General features: G+C 42.9%; 1 protein-coding gene across 2 annotated transcripts in view; it reads right to left on the bottom strand.

Annotated features, from left to right (window-relative positions):
• Positions 1–2148, bottom strand: part of LOC135898912 (troponin T, skeletal muscle-like) — a 37996-nt gene extending 35848 nt beyond the window's left edge. Inside the window, exon 1 of one of the 2 annotated variants that reach the window (XM_065428138.2) lies at positions 1987–2148. The gene's annotated coding sequence lies outside the window, so the exon portion shown is untranslated. The remainder of the gene's footprint in view (positions 1–1986) is intronic. The other variant, XM_065428139.2, reaches the window with a different exon arrangement.
• Between the last annotated feature and the right edge of the window lie 12264 nt (positions 2149–14412).

Below are 14412 nucleotides of genomic sequence, written 5' to 3'. Positions count from 1 at the left end.
GCGTTATATATGCGGTGACCAACTAACACGATTGCCAGTCTCGTAAACAGTGTCTTTCAGTTGGTTATTGTACTTTCTATAGAGGTGTATAATACCGCTCAACAAGATCACTTCTAAACACGTTTGTTTCCTTGTATAGCTTCCCTTTTCTTCCTGAGAGCGACCATTGGGGTTATGACCGGAACCTTCGTTCATTAAAAAAAAAGTCATTACAGCAACTGTCGTCGCTTTGCTTCTTGCGTTTAACTCCGCCGTAAGCGTGGAAAAAGTTAATCAGTTCCTCTTTGCATTTAACCGTATTTGGGATCATGAGTAGGAAGATGATATCCGCAAATAGCGTGAGTCATCTATAGCGAGAATCTTCGTTCCGCTAATACTGCACCTAACAAATAGCTGCCATGAAGATAAGCCTAGTCATGGTACGTGTCACGGCCTTCGATGAGGTTTTAAGAATTACGCACGATGGACCAAAAATTTATAGAACGTTACTGATAGGAACATAAGAGAACTCAGGCAACTAAGGCAGCGCACCTTTTAGTTTGTTGACATTCTAGACTCAAATAATACCTGTAAACATGTGCTATGTTGAACCTTTAGTAGGATTTTTACCAAATACCCAAACCCAACCATGAAACAAAGAGTTATAAATTTCCAGAACGATGTCGTTAGCAATAACAGAGGCATTAGACGCTATAGTGTAGTTTTCTACTTTTGAAACAAACATCTTGTAATATAACGCATAAGTTTGCGGTGCCTAACATGGCAATGACAATTATGTACATAATTTAGGAATATTTTGGAGTTCGGTGGCTAAAACGCGAAGCTGTCATTCAGGAGTAAATTTATATGCTCTGCTATATTACCTATTTGTTAATTGTCAGATATAACACTCCTGGCACATTAAACATCTGTGCACAGCATCATTGAAAACTTATATGGAAAAATTTGTGTCACGACATTTTCATTGCATTAAATAGCGTAAACATGTCAGCGGTCATGAATCTGAATAGCATTTGAGTACAGTTAACTCTGAGCAAGCTAGAAAATCAAAAGAGGCAGTTTACTGCAGCGGCAATTAATTGTGTAAAACGTGCTCTGTGCCATCTGGAACCTTCTGTCACCACTCTAGCCGTGGCTCCAGTCCTGACAGAACCTCTTCGATATTTGTAGCCGTTGGCACGCTCATCATTCTGTGTTTACATAACTCTTCACTAAGCCCAAAGTGCCTAACGTGTACTATATTTAAAATGCAGTTTTTCCGTACACTTTTAGACAAAGTATGAAGAAACTTTGAATTTATTAAAACTAAGAGAATTGTCTCCGATAACGTTAAGCCCACGTAAATTATTCAATAACTTTATCTTCATTGAAGAAACACCTCAAAATCAAGTAAACCACGGATGGCACTTACGTCATTTGCATCTTTTGCTCCGAAAAAGCATGGATTTATTAAATAAGCACAGCTTTAAACCAGCAAGAAGCTTTTGTCTTTCTAGAACCTGACGAAAAGTTCACGTAGGCACAACGCAGGTCTGCAACAAACCACTAACATAAGCGACGGTCTTTTAAACAGCTTCGCCAGTCTGTATTCCCTTCATGTTTGTTTACCTTACGTTATCCTTCAAGTTTTTTTCTCTCGCTCCAAACAGATCACCTTTTGTTTAATAACGGCAGCTGATAGAAATGTTACCGTACTATACCAGTAAAATATGCTTCACCGCAATGAGTAAAGCCAAGTGCAGCTTCACATTCACATACAACTCATTCCTAACCGAGCCAATTTCTTTTCTCTTCAACTCAACCACCGAGCAAGCGTCCTTTCCCTCGAGCAAAGCACTCCGAGCAAATCAGAGGAGACGAGACCCACGAGTCGATAGCGAAACAGTCCGGAGCGTCTCGGGTTCGCGCGATCGCAACCGCGCGAGTGTGAGCTGAAGTCGTCGGCGACGGCAAGCAAATCCAGCACTGTCGGCGTCGCGGTCTCACCTGGCCTCGGTGGTAAGGAAGAGGAACGGTGGTCGAGGCGTCCCGTTGGTCGAGTGGCGTCGAGCTGTTAGCAACCCGCAGCCCAGGCGAGCACACACCACCGTAAGATCCTTGCGCGCCCACAACCGCTCCCGAGACTGCGCCGACCCTTCGCTATCACCCGCTCTCTCCCCTGGAGCATCCGAGAAACATGCTGAGGACAAAAAAGAAAAGAGAGAAAGCGAATACCGCTGCCTAAAGATGCAACAAACGAAAGTCATGCTCCTCCTCGTCCCTCTTTCCGCCGCCGACGTCGCCGAAGGGAGAGAGAGTGAGTCTTCGTGATGTGTGTATACCTACACCCTTCTCCCTTCTTGGAGTGAACAGCTAAGGAAGCAAGACATACACAAAAGCAAGCAAACATGGCAGTTCGCTCAGAAATAGGAACCAGCGCCCGTCTGAGGACGAGACTGCCGCAAGCCGCAGCGCGGGCATAACGTGTGCCAGCGGTCGGAGCCCAGTGAGACTTCTGGAGTCGAGGATGCATGCAGACGACGACGGTGCCTGTTCTCTGATTGACCTCCATGCTTCGTTGGCTGCGTCTCTAGTTTCGTTTGGTTACTTTTCTCTCACCGCTGGACATTGCCTGGAATTTGTTTACAGTACAAAGCGGGGGCTCCAAATCCAGGTTTCAAAGTCGGGTGTAAAAGTGACATAGGACAGGCGAAAACAAGCCCACAGCTTTTGAGGGTGGTTTTGATGTCACCGGTGTGCCAATTCGGCAAAATAAAATGCGTAAATAAACGCGCTTTATAAAACAAAACCAGCACTGTCCTTGAATGCAAGCCAAGGTTAGTAGCTCGCCAGCCCTACATCATTACCAGCCCGTCTGGGCACGGTCTGGCACATTTGTCATTCCGACGCGATCAGATAATCAGAAATCGTGAAGATGTCGACGCACCTAAGAAAACGCAAAAAGCGTTTTTTTTTCTTTCTTGTTCCTACGGTACTTCTGTCTGAACTAGTGTTGCGAGTTCCCGCAGGCAAATTACGATCTGAGTGCATTTTTCACAGCTCGTTGTATTTATAGCCGCAAAAGAATCTACCACCAATTGATGTTAACAAAGACGAAACACTTGTACAAAATTAAAAAAAAAACATTTATATACAGCACCAATATCCCTCGTATCAGTGCTGCTGTCAGAGTGTTCGGCTGGTATATTCACATGGTCTGCATTGCACAGGTCACCAATGTTACACAAGTTGAAGAATATGCTTGTGCCTTTATTCGTCTTTTTTCTTTTTTTTCTCTGTAATAAAGGAATCGTGATTCCTTCCATACCTTCAACTATCTCGAAAATAAATTCCACTAACAACCCCTAAACGCGGTTGACTTTCTCATTTGCTCTCGTCATTGAGCCTGATATGTTTTCGCCCCAGGCCTAGTGCAAGTTTACATTTGGGTTCAAATCCTGCGTATGTGTTTAATAGTAACGCATGCAATGTATACCGTATTTTTCATGACATACAAGAAATTTCTAAAAATGAGTGCGAGAAGGATTATTCTATGGCCGTATATTTATTGTGTTTCAATAGTCCTGAATATTATTGTGAAAGCCATTGCAACAGTAACATGGTGGCATTGGTAACATGGCATTGTCACAGTGTTATGGTGTTTCGATTACGTACAGCATATGTCTGTCATTGTCTGCAGCATTTTGTACTGAGTTAATCCTAAATATCGATAGGGAGCGCAACCGAGTGGATTCCGTCCTTGATGCCCATGTTTCGTCTGAAGATCCTCCCGTTTGTTTTGTATTTTACCCCTTCCAATTTTTCGTGATCGTCATCACCGTGAGCCTCGTTAAGTGTAGTGCAAGAATGCGGCTGGCAAAAATGGCTTCCACTGAAACCAGACGCAACACACCGGCATCTTACGTACTCGAAACCCTTCTTGGCTTCTCAGCCCTCCACTTGAGACTTTTGCACAACCGACTACGCTGAACCACGTGCTTGTAGCTGACTCGGTAAATGTAGTTTGATGATGATGATTACTTCGTTACTTTTCATTAGCATCGACTTTATGTGTGGAAAATTAGAAGTTATTGTCCATCCAGTCTGTTCTTGGCCTGTTATGACGGACATGTTCGTCGAATTCTCCCGCCCCCTTCAGCTTGGCCCACACCAGCTCCAGCCAGCTGATTCATGCTGCCCCGTGTTTATTATTATTATTTCTCCCTCAGGACCCGACATCGCCTGACATGCAAAATTGAGGATTACTTCGTATGGTCTTCGTAAAAGCGCAAGCCGAAGCCAGCTGACGTTAAAGCGGCCGACTTGCGTCAACCGCGAGCCTCACGCTGGCGCGAGGCGGGGGCGGCGGCTGAGTGGAGCTCGTCATGACGTCATCATAAACGCCCCGGACGGAGCAAAAAGTCGGTGCAGTAAAAGTAAACCCACGCCGCCGGCGCCCGTCGTCCAGCGCCGTACTGGAACCGTCCGAAATAACCAAGCTCGCGGCAGCTCTTGCCCCCCTTGCGTTCTTACACGGTTTCCCACAAGGCGCAGTTGTCGGGTCGGAGCGCGCCGAGCGGGAGTATGCCTCGCGCGGTCACCCAGAATAGACGCCGGCCGAGGAGGGAGAGAGAACCGCCGGAGGCAGCAGAGGGAGAGGATATCGTGAGAGGAGGAAAGGGCGCCTCAACTGCTTTCCCCATAGGAGCAGAAAGCACGCAGGGGAGGAGGGTACTCCAACCCTAATATGGCGTTGGTGCCCAGGGAAGCTTTGTGGATCGCTGGCCGTAGCTGACGCCTGAGATTGAGGAGGTTCTTTTCTTTCGTCCTTCTAGATTTCTTTCTCTATGCTGGCTTTATCTATCCTTGGTTGTTTCAATCCTTTTTTCTATTCGTTTGTTCCGACATTTACGCATTGTTTCGCTTATTTATTACTTCATTCATTTCGTTTTTTTTCTCTCTTTTATGTTTGTGTATTCTTCTGGTTTTCTTCTTTGCTTCTCTTGTAGTTCTTGTTAGCTCATTTCCCGTATTTCTAGTTCTCATAATCAGCACTTTTTTTTTATTCCTGTCTTTCCATAATTCTTTCATCAACCCATTTCCTTTCACATCCTAATGATATTGTCCTCTAAATGGCTCGAGGCACAGTTTCTACCTTTTTCGTCTTTGTTAGAAAGTTCTCATAATTTTTTAACGCGAATTGAGGAAGCTGAATCCGCTCACTTCAATAGAATGATCACGTAAAAAAGAAGTCCCTGCTGAGATTTGGCTTTGTACAAATGAAGTTGGCACTAGCAAAATAAAAAAAAATGTAGCGTAAGCTTTTACGGAAACTAGCTTCAAGCATTGAAGAGCTGTGTCAATAAAGACAGATTACAATCTCTCAAGGGCGCGCTATATTGTTCGTGTGCCTTTGAAAAGAGCGGATATAAATTATAGCAGCTCCGATGTTTTTTCTAATGACATATCTTTCGACGTTCGAGCACCACGTGCACTAGTTGTTTGCGTGCATGTCTTCGCAAAGGGAAAGAGAAATAATTAAACCCATATCATCAGGTTATTGTGGAAATGTTTAAGCAGATGGGTATTGTAATAGCAACTAGAAACAAGTGAAATACCCAATTTCTGTAGTCGTAATATGACGATATCTGCCTAAAGCATTGTTCTCGATAAAACAATACTAAACGCCATACCATCAACACATTAAAACTGCGTCGTCCCTCGGTGTCCTCGTAACCGAGCGAACGAGTACAGAAAAATAATGAAAGAGCGAACGCGGAGCGTGGAAGAAAGACGGCGATAGCGAAGAGAACGCGAGGGGGGAGGGCGGAGGAGGAGGGCATGGAGAAAGCGTGACAAGAAAAGCGTAGTGCCGCGCATGACGGGCGGTGACGATGGCTACGAGATGGCGCCAGAGTAGCGCGGGTCGTCTGTACGAGAACAAAGCGCTGCATGAGCGGAGGTCTGTCTGCAGCGGCTGCTGTGAATCGCGCCCACGTGTCACGATTAGCGAGGCAGTCACGCCACGCTTCGCCCCGTTTGCAACGTGCCGGACGAGACAGGTTGTCCGCGTGAGCCAGTGTATACCAAATTGAAAACACGTATACAGCTCCACTCAAATTTCGCGTTAAGAAGAATCGCAATCGTCGGTGAATTGTTCTCGCAATGTTTACCCTTTTCTTGCTACAATTCATAATGCAGAGTTAGCTTTACATCCGCAAGCTGTTTTTCTTACGATTCGCATATAATAATTTGCATTGGTAGTATATATTTATAGTAGTCCCAGACAATGAATGTTTTGAGCTCCTGAAATGAAATAAGCAAATTAACAAAATAAAATCAACGACCATTCGTTTATTTGGCAGGCTTAGGATTGTGGACATACCCAAATCTTGAAGTTTTTATGTAGGAGAGAAACTACCGAATTGAAGCCGTCTTTCATTAATACACCTGTATATATTCAAGGGGAATTTAGGATGTGCAGTGCGGCGCACTCAGATGAATATTATGCAAATCAATATCTCTAATATAGGCACATTTCGTGCTTTTCTTGAATAACAATAGTACAAATAACTCATTCGTTCTCGAGACGCCTTCTAAAGGCGTTTGTAATATTATCCTCCTTCACCGGCCTATTACAGTTCCATCTTTATTGCTACGCGGGGAAAAGCGCAATAAAAATGGCGTGTTGTTTTTAACATCGAAATATATTCGACAGAGAATATTCCAGAAGCACAGACCACGTCTTCCTTCATTTCGCGTTCAATTTCATTCCGTGTGTTCACTCAATACCGTTAACGTCTCAGAGGAAGTAATTGGTACATAATGAGAAAAAAACATTTGAATATGAACTCCGATTACTAAAATGCAAGTCGTCTGCAAATAACACATTGGGAACATCATAGCCGATTGGGGCTATTCAACATGGGTTCCGTTTGCTGTTCTCTCAATTGGAAGTGAGAGTGTATCCCCATCAACATTATTATTATTATTATTATTATTATTATTATTATTATTATTATTATTATTATTATTATTATTATTATTATTATTATTATTATTGTAGTTATTATTATTATTATTATTATTATTATTATTATTATTATTATTATTATTATTATTATTATTATTATTATTATTATTATTATATTTGTCGTTTTCTATTTCATGTTTCTTCCCTGTATATGTTTAACTTTTTTACCTTGCGCCAGAACTCTGACCTTAGGGTTTTTCCTGGGTACGTTAAACAAACACGATTGATTGATTGATTGATTGATTGATTGATTGATTGATTGATTGATTGATTGATTGATTGATTGATTGATTGATTGGTTGATTGATTGATTGAAAACGCTGACTGCTTGTTCTTAGCTGCGAGAGCTGACATTGATGCGCAGGTTAATTTGTTTACGAAAGTCGTTGAAGTTGGCCATGCAAATATTCATGCCTACAATAGCACTAAAAAAAATCCAAATTTCTGCGCCGCTTTTCTAAAGAACTAGAAACGGCTGTAAAGCTGGACGACCACGCACACAGGAATGTATGGCAAACAAGCCTATATATAGGGTGTTCAAAATTAAGCTTTACGGTTTTCTTAACATTAGACACTGGGCGGCATGCAAACACACCTGTGCAAGTAAGTTATGTGGCCAGGGGGACACAAAGTGAGATGATAATTATCGGTGTCAGCAGCTCAGTTAACTAAAATTAAATAATTCACTCTTACTTGACTGCAGTAGGTGGGTATGTTTGTTTTGAAAATTCAGCGGCAGTCGTGTTTCTACACAGTATCAGTTGGAAGAATTCTTCCAATGTGTGCTGACGAGTTTCAAACCATGTCGTCTTCTTTGTACTCCGAGCTTAGCGCTTTCTCATGAGCCATGATTCTAGCTGAATTCCTCTCCCATCTTATAGTTTCTCTCTTGGTCAGTTTATGTACTCGGTCTTTTAACTGGGCATTGCTGTATGGCTGTGTTGTTGATTATATTAGGTCGCTTTTTTTCTTCTTCTGATTGTTTCGCGCGAGATTTCTGGTTATACTTGCCTCTAATGGTTACTTTTTTTCGCTGTGCACTGACATCAGGCCGCAGTGTTGATCATAGGCGCCTTACATACATTATTGATTAAGTGACTGATTCATTGATTATTATAATTTACATTATGTGCAGCTCTACTACTCACCTGTCTCGCCACACTTTCTCTCTCCTTCCGTGTATGTACTCTTTCCCTCAATTTTCTGGTATATCTTGATTGTTGTCCATTATGCACCTGTTTATTCTTTTCTTGTTTGTTTTGTTGTTATTCTTTGTTTTTCATCCCATAACGTTTGCTCGTAGTTATTTTCCTTTTGACGTTTATTTGCTTTTATTTTTCTGTGCACTAGTGCCAAGACATCTGGTCCTAGCTGGACGTGTAAAATATTTATTTATTTATTTATTTATTTATTTATTTATTTATTTATTTATTTATTTATTTATTTATTTATTTATTTATTTATTTATTTATTTGTTTGTTTGTTTGTTTAATAACAATTGACAACTTCCTCTCAAAGAGGAGGGGATAGGAAGGGTGACAAAATACACATACGCATAACAAGTTTACATTGGCCATTAATTGGTTATTGTAGCACTTTCCTTTCTTTACAGTCTCATTTGGAGCGTTTTGACCGCTATAACATAATCGTGGCTGATGTTTAAACGGTAAGCATTGAAATGGGGGACTTCGTTCATTTATATTTTTGTTTATTTCTTTCTTTCTTTCTTTCTTTCTTTCTTTCTTTCTTTCTTTCTTTCTTTCTTTCTTTCTTTCTTTCTTTCTTTCTTTCTTGTGCATCTCCTTGTGGCATCATCCATCGTTTCACTGTTTGGTTTCTAGCTTTCTCTGTGCATGTCCCGCAATTTTATCACGGTAGTAGCTTGTTGAACGAGTTGATGCGTGGTTCTGAGCAGAAGGGGGGAGGGGGGGTGAGGACGATGCCAGCAAACACTATAGAAAAACAGGAAAGGAACCCCAATTTATTTCGTCGCAGTAATTTCCTTTATTCTACGATAACAAGCATACTACTTGACGTGCTTAACCTAACATGCTGCCATGGCGGATAATGAATACCAGAAGAGAATTTATTTATACAATTTGCATAATGCGCACGCATAATGACTGCACTCATGGTGCGTGGGAAATAAGGTTACCACGAAACGTGTATTTAACTTCCCTCAACAGCAGCCGCAACTGCCATGAAGTCGTAGTTAGCTCCATTTAGAGCGTAAGATATAGAAATACTAAATGTAACAGAGATTACAGTTACAATAACTTTGCTAGGTGACTAACACTGAAGGAAAAGTGACAGGAGAATTAGGAAGCGCGTACTTGGTAAAATATGGCGACATTGCTGTGTTCTAAAAGCTATATGTACTTCAACAGATTGCCTCGAAATTTCAGATGTAACAAAGACTTGCTGGAATGCCAACGGAACATTATTGCACAGAAAATTAGACGCAGTGTAGCAATGAAATAACAGGCTCATTAGCTTAATCTCTGTATTTTAAAATTATATTTGTTATGCTACACTTGTGCGCATTTATGACACGCGATACTTAAGTCAGTTTAAAGGAACAAGCTGGCTTTAGAAAGTGGCATTCAACAACTGATCGCACCCTTGTCCTCAATCCCGCGATAGAAAAGCCTGCACAATAGAACAAGGTACAGTTTATGTCTTTTTATATTGCGAAAATACATATGATTCATAGGAGATAGCAGACGTTATGAAGGCATAGCGTGGTCAACGAGTACAGAAAGTATACCTGCTTGTTTTATCAATTATGTACAGGGATACAGCAATTACCACACTTCTGCTCAAAAGAGAAAGGCCGGAAAATTCCCGTGAACGAAGTGTTCAGCAAATGTAACACAATCTCTCCAATGTATTTCCGACCAATATTAGGCTATCTATTTTTTTTATTTAAAGTGTGTGTACTCGTTCTACTAAGAGAAAATATATCAGGTTTATATTACTAATTTTTCACTTCAAAGGATCATTAGCTCAGTGAATGCGAGTTGTATCCAAGATTATACAATAAGTAGGTTTACGTGTAATGGCCAAAGAAAGATATCTCAGCAAACTGCTCTTTGCAGATTACATTGTTCCCTTCCTCAACGAAGCAATGGAGCAAGCGTAGAATTGTCAGAAAAAACGTAGCCCATAAGCCAATTAGCCACTAAGCATATGCTAATAGTCGGCTCTAAAAAGAAGACGTAGTTTTCCAAACGTTTCTAATGCCTCGTACAAAGCCTCTGCGAACTCAAAGCTTACTTTGGCTTGTTTTCTGGTAAATCTATATACTCCACTTCTGATTTAAGAAAACAACTAATCGATATGTACAATACAATTACCTCAACATTTACGGAACACCGGTTTGTAAACAAAATGCAGGGAAACTCATAAGTTTCAATGCAAACCTGCAAAGTTGCGGTGCAGTAAAAAATATGTTAAGCTCCATTTTGTGTGCATTCATCGGGCCCTACCGAGCTTATAGAAGATAATAATTCATTTAATATGGCTTGTAGAAGTAAATAAGGTAATATGCAAATAAACGACTGTAACTAAGTATTAAGTAGACGCTTGAATGCCAATCGCTTTCGTGTACATATTGTATTGGTAGCCAGTAAGCTATCACGGACATTTCTTGGCAAGCGGGCTTCGTTGCAATGCAACTGCGACAGGGTGAATGCACGCTTTACAGAGAGCAAATGACTGCTAAACAAGCGATTGGCAATTACCTGAACCCCTGGGCGCACACTACATCCCACTGTTAGTTTCGACATGACTTTTACGTGAGGTGCGGAACAAAAATTCACATTTTTAAAGCAACTTCTGCAATCTTTAAGCTATAATAGTAAGACTAGCGGTCATGAACTCGGGCCACAGCATTGCGCCAAAGTACAATGACTGAAAAGATATTTATGTTTTTCATCATCTAACAGCCCCTTATTGAACTGTTAGAATGGGCCGAGTTTCGTTTGTCCTAATTAGCGGAGTACTAGCTGCCAGATTTCTAAGGAAACGTTAATTGTAAAGCGTCTGTATTAATTTGGACTAATATATTAAGTCCCACATTTTTCAGTCTCGACGTGCGGGCGGAGTATTGTAATCTGGACTTCTCTCTTAGTTAGGTTACATTTGGTTCTTCAAAGCAAAGTTAGTACTCTGCAAGACATCGAAAGACGGGGGTATCACAATTAGCATCCAGCTAGAGTCAAGGAAACCTGAAGGAACTTCGTCCAACACGACGTCTCTAGCTGCAAGAAAACGTGGTGGTCACCTCAATATAGCTTATTTTCGAAAAGCTGGCGACGGCGCCAATTTTCCTCTATTTAATTAATACGCCCTCGCAGGTCAAGGCGTAGTCGGAGCTAATGTGAGCTAATTGCAAACATGTATCATAGTCCCAGGACCTCTATTCATAAATACATTCGACCTTTCAATCGCTCATTTTGTCAATCGCCTAATGTATTAATCTCTTAGTGAATAGTCACCTGTACAGCTCTCACGTATCATTACGCCCGATATCATTTGCTTTTACTTTGATATTTAACCACTAGCGTGGGTTCTTTGTACTCATGCTCTCTCTACCATTGCTAGACGCGCTGACTATAAGTGATTTGTTTGGTTTAACACAGCGCAAGAAAAAAATATATTTTGGTGCTGTCATGTTCACAGCCGTCTCCAGTAAAACGCGGTTCTGCACGATAGTGCCATAACTACTTCCGAAACCTTCCTCATGGATTCGCCCTAGTACCAAAGTGACTTTCATCCACTTCTGATCAAGTTAAAGAGTGCACTCCGAAGATGATTGCACATGTTTTCGTGATTAAACGTTTGTAAATGAAGACAAAAATACCAAAGGAAAAATAGGAAACCACGTTAAACTGAGTAATAGACGCTTTGCGTAATGCCGACAACTTTGCGCACATATTTGGTTCCCGCCACCATCCCGAAGGATACGCATGCGGACACGGGGAGGACGCACGTTTGAAGCTTGTGGGCCGGCGCGAGCCGTGACAGGTTTCACTGAGTATGCCGCGGTGTTCCGGCTTACAATGGTATGTTGCGCCGCATAACACGGCTATGCGAAGGCAAGCTTGGTTCGCCGAAACGGAATATGTTGAATATCTTGGCACGCTCCCGCACTTGCACCACGAAGGCTTCTTCGACTGCTACAGAGCGAAAGCAGTGACAGGGAGAGGCCTTGTCGGAAGGAGCTGCAACTTTTTTTGTCGCGTCTTACGTCATTCCCGGTTTCCATGAACGCACATTCACGAAAGAGAGGCAAGCAAACCAGAGAGCCTCGAATGCTTTCATATCTTCTGCACTGGTGTAGCGATCCCGCGCGGTCATATAGCAACGCCGAATGAACCTCGGAAACGCCATATGCACTGTTCAGCCACACGATTGCATCATGTTTTGGCAGCCAGCGTTGCCAGGCATATGACCCTTGGCTCATGAAACATGACTGCTGCCGCCAACGTGGTTTTCGCGCCTACATGGCAGCGCGTTACGACGGTTCTGTAGTCCACGAGTGCCAAAAGAAGCCGTAGTTTCGCCCGAAAAGCGAAGCACTGATTGCGATAGCAAATTAGTAGAAAACTATACCAAGTAAGGATAGTAGCCTTATCGGCCACATAAACTTGTAAACATTCGCTTACTAACTAAATTAGCATGCATGGTGTCATGCGCGAACTGGTAAACATGAGCACATCTCGCTCGATGACCGCAGAAACTCGCTCTCAAAACGCTGTAGTGAGGAATCGCAGAAGCAGCAGCGAGCGATTTGACCTTCCTGCATTTCGCGTTTCAACACGAACGAAGCGTTGAAAGCGCAGCACATACGAAGCTGCCGGCACTACTCGCACTCTGCGAACATTGCAGATCGCTTCAAAGGTGAGGTCCGCGCGTGCGCGCACTTTGGTCACGTCTCAGATCACTTTCAAGACACGCCGCCCGTACGGCCGCACCGTAAGCGGCAGCCGCTGGAGAAGAACGTCCCCCTCCCTCGCCTCACCCCCGTGCATCGCTCGCGAAAGAAGAGGGCACGCTTCCACCCCACCTTCCTCGCTCGTGCGCATGAGGTTGAGCCGCGTTCGCCGGCGATGATTTTATCGACCTTGGACGTGTGCGCTGTACACAGTGCTCGAAATATAGTGTGCGATCGGTGTGCTATACCAGGGGACTTTATTGCTGCAGTTGGCGTGAGAGAGAGAGAGAGACAGACAAGTTATGTGGGGAAGGTAGGGAGGTTACCCAAGCTTAACCCGGTAGGCTACCCTGCACTGGAGAAGCGAGAAAGAGGATTGAAATAGGAGAAGGAGGAAAGTAACCGTCTCCATTGTTACGCCCACAAGCGTGCCTCACTGAGTCAGTCACAGATGGTCATGCTGGCTCGTGCATTTCAAGAAATACGCACGATCACGAAGCGGCCGAATTTACAGGTGAAGTCCATCTATTGAACGCCTAACCGGATTTTGCATACGTCTGTATACCTTACGGCCATAATTGTACACATAGGCAAACTGTAGAAACAGCTTAAAAACTGCAGAAACGCTGTAGAAACAGCAGAAAGCATACAAGCTTGTGGCGGGGCAGGTAACCGGCTGCTGGAGCCTACCGGTGTCTGTCCCTCCTAACCACGGCCGAAAACCATCGTCTCCCTACTGCAGCACCAGGTTGTCGTATTTATGCAAGTCCCCTATGGCACTTGATAGTAGACGATCCGTTGTCACTTGATTTTAAATATCCTGTGGGTGAAGAAAATCCAGGGATATGCTGGTGCCTGGCGTCCAGAAATTATTATTTAACAGAGCCCGCTCAATGAGGCGGCAGCGGGACCAAGCGCCGCTGGCCTTTGATTTCGCAACCGCCGATTCCACTGTTAGTGCACGGTCAGTGTACTGGGCGTGTCGCCATCGTCTTTTGTGATCGGATCACTGTACCACGCAGTAGGGCGCTACGATTCTGTTTATCGGGGAGGGAACAAGCCATCGAAATTGAACAATAAATGTATCTGACCAACATTCATTCCTGCAAAGCGTTAACCAGAGTTCACATAGAAATAATGAACTAGCACGCACTGTTAGTTTACGCGTGTTACAACGACTTCATGCATCTAAACAATAGCGTAGTGAAGCACCCTCGACCCAATACAGAGTTCCTCACATATCTGTGTACTAAGTCGCATACCGGAGTACTTATTTCCGATATTACGATCCCCCATCGCATAATAAATGATAAACATTTTCCACGCCGCTGCCTCGCTACCGATATTTCTAAGCACTTTGTCAAAGACAAGGGATCAACACCTCCTTGAGTGAGATAAAATTATCTTCCGTTGCAGTTACCTTTACTATGATCTGAGCTCAAAAATTAATTAACTAAATTCG

This window comes from Dermacentor albipictus, chromosome 3 (assembly GCF_038994185.2).
Source record: "Dermacentor albipictus isolate Rhodes 1998 colony chromosome 3, USDA_Dalb.pri_finalv2, whole genome shotgun sequence".
Lineage (NCBI taxonomy): Eukaryota > Metazoa > Arthropoda > Arachnida > Ixodida > Ixodidae > Dermacentor > Dermacentor albipictus.
This window is presented reverse-complemented; position numbering and strand designations above follow the sequence as displayed.